This window comes from Aptenodytes forsteri, unplaced genomic scaffold (assembly GCF_000699145.1).
Source record: "Aptenodytes forsteri isolate BGI_AS27 unplaced genomic scaffold, ASM69914v1 Scaffold66, whole genome shotgun sequence".
NCBI lineage: Eukaryota > Metazoa > Chordata > Aves > Sphenisciformes > Spheniscidae > Aptenodytes > Aptenodytes forsteri.
In genome coordinates this window covers 5,267,826-5,270,666 of record NW_008795131.1, presented here as the reverse complement: position 1 = coordinate 5,270,666, position 2,841 = coordinate 5,267,826, and positions in this window count along the sequence as shown.

The following is a 2,841-nucleotide window of genomic DNA, read 5'->3' as shown; positions in this document are numbered from 1 at the left end:
CGGCTCAAGTTGAGAGCAGACTGGGTGCCCTTAGATAATGCCATGTCCTGAAGACGTGAGATACCATTAAAAACTGCCAGCCAGGGAAGCAAGAACATCTGTTCCTTCATGGGCCTCTGACAGGTCAGAGCAAGAGGCACAAGTGTTTGTGTATCAGCTCAGAATTTGCATGACTTTCCATTTACATATTCTAATTTGATGAGGCAAGTTTTATTGGGGGACCTTTTCATCTTAATTCCACCATTGCAAAAATTTCCCCCTAGCAGAGAGGTGAGAAGGCAGTTAAAGGAAAGGATTAAGAAAAGCAGAGATCTGTTTTAATTCTTTGCGAATTTATTTAAACTGGTCCCAACTGTAAGTTAACTTCAATTGCAGCACTGATCTGAAGCTGTGTATAATTGCTTTTTCTACAGAAATAAATGGGGAGGATAAAGTGCAGATGTTAAGGTCAGCGGATAATTATTCTATTCCGAGATAAAAACTGAAACTTCATTTAAGAAACCAGATACAAAATATACCTTTTAAAATCCTGAAGATGATCAAATAGCCTGTTCTGCGGTTACTAAAGTGTTCGTTACATCCCCAAGTCAGTAAAGGATTTAAGGATGTGCATTAGTTTAAGCACTTGAGTAATGCTTCTAGAGGCAGAGGAACTATTCTGGGCTAAAAGTTACTGAGATGATTATACACCTCACTGATTTGGGACCTGACTGAGAATTACAGATCAACACTTTCTGAAGCAATTAGTGGCTTGTTTCATTAACACTTAAGCCCAACTTACATGGCTATAATGGAATTCAGCATTCAAAACAGGCTGCATGCCAAGACACTGAAATACAGGCCTTTTTCTTAGCCTGGTTCTCTAGCCACTTTTGGTTGTTGGTAAAATTCCCTTGTTCTCTCAGATACACCGGGTAAATCGGTCCAGCTAAACTGCAGGTTGTCGTGGAGAGTTATCGGTCTCCATGCTGGTTGGGTATGTCACTGGGCTTGCAGTATAGATACACTGATTGCTGCCCTATATCCCATAAACATGTAGGGCTTAGACATACGAATGTGTTTCTGAAATGTGTTGAGCAATCTAACGTTGATTGACCACAATAACATTATATATATACTTTTAACCTGTTTTTAAGTCACATCTATTAACTTAAGCTCTTTCCTTGAGGAAAAGGAAAGGAATATGTGGATAGGATACACGAGTACATTATTGCATAGCTGAGAAGTAACAGAAGTTCAAGCCTTGCATTAGGGTAAATGCTAGGAAAACTCACTTCAACTCAGCTGAAGTGGCTGCCCAGCCCGCTGGTGTTTCGGCTGTGCTGGGTGCAGTGTGCCGGAGGGGAGCGGGGTCTGGGGGCCTGGGCAGGTGTGACTGATCAGGCACTGCTGAGCAGGGTAATGAGGGACAGCTGAGCTCCATGGGGCAGAGCTGTGGAAGATGATGACTGCATGGTGGTGAGATGCAAGGCTGGCGAACTCTGGGACAAGGAAGGTGGAGTGAGTTCAGGTAGGGGAAAGGCTTTTTCTTTTTTAATTGAAATTCATGCATTATATTCTAGCTGTGCAGAGAGGTTCTCCTTCCTGAATGTGTATTCTGAAATACAGGGGGGTCTGGGTGGGTGGGAGACTTGCCTGCCCCAGTAACCCTGCTGGGAAGCCAGGGTTGGGCCATGAGGAGAGGGCTTGAACTGCTGCCTTTTGTGGACAGGAACAGGCTGAGCTCTCGGAGAGGATGAAACTGTGATGTCTTGTGTCCAGCTCTCCTAGATCTTGCTTCAGTTAGTTCATTTGTAGCCTGATCTATGTGTTGTGGGTTGTTATTCGGTGCCTTCTCTGAATGAACCGCCATTTCTGTGGTTGCATTGAAATGTTTTGTGTGCACTGGGAGGAGTGTTGAACAACCGGGAAGGTCCAGCAGGGCTGGTAAAATAGTTCCCTCTGGTTTTAAGGTTTAAAATGCAATTGAGTGTTACACTGCAGCTGTCTGGAGCTACAAATGGTCTCTGTTTGTGCTTGAATTTGTTGAGATGTGGGTACTGGTTGCTTCAGAAAAAAAGAAGAGGGGGTGGGGGGGAAGCTTTTGTCTTTCAGAGAGAACAAATTCTTGGACTACTCATCAATAAAAAAGAAATGTAAAAAGGCTCTCAAGTTCTTTCTAACCAAATGTGCTTTGACAGACTTCCTAGATGGCTGCTAATGTTAAGTGATGTCTTACTGTGATATATAATGGCTTGTCAAGCTGTGCATGGGATCTTGTCTCTAAACCAGAGCCTGGGTCACCGTAACATCTCCGGTCTTGAGCCTATCAACCTGCTGCAGACTGGGAACCCGATAGGTGCAATCAAACAGGGGGTGTCCCTTCGTGGCCACCTGAAGCGCTGGGCATCACAGTAGGTCCAAATCTATAAATGGGGAGAGAGCTGTGGGGAATGCCACAGCAAATCTGCTGGGTTAGAGGAAAGTGAAGATTTAATAGGGGAAGCAACAGGTAGACAGTAAATGCAAATCTTCCCGTTTGTCAAGCCTCTGAAGTTGCTCTTGTAAATCTGTTAGTCGTTACACTAGGGCTAATGTGTTAAACAGGCTAGATTGCGTTCAGGACTGCAGCTTTTGCATGTAGCTCTTGCTGTTTTGCTGTGTAGCAGCAGAGAAAAAGTTTGATCTGAGCCTTTGCTTTCCAGCTCTGTAAGGTAAGTGATCCGGTGCGGCTCATGTCATCTAGTGGGTCTTAGGCAAGACTTGGCAGGCTGTGACTCGCAGTTGTTAGCATGGCAGTTGCCGCTTGTTGCTAGAGCAGTTACTAACCTCTGGTTGCTTTGCTAACCCTTCCCCCAGCAG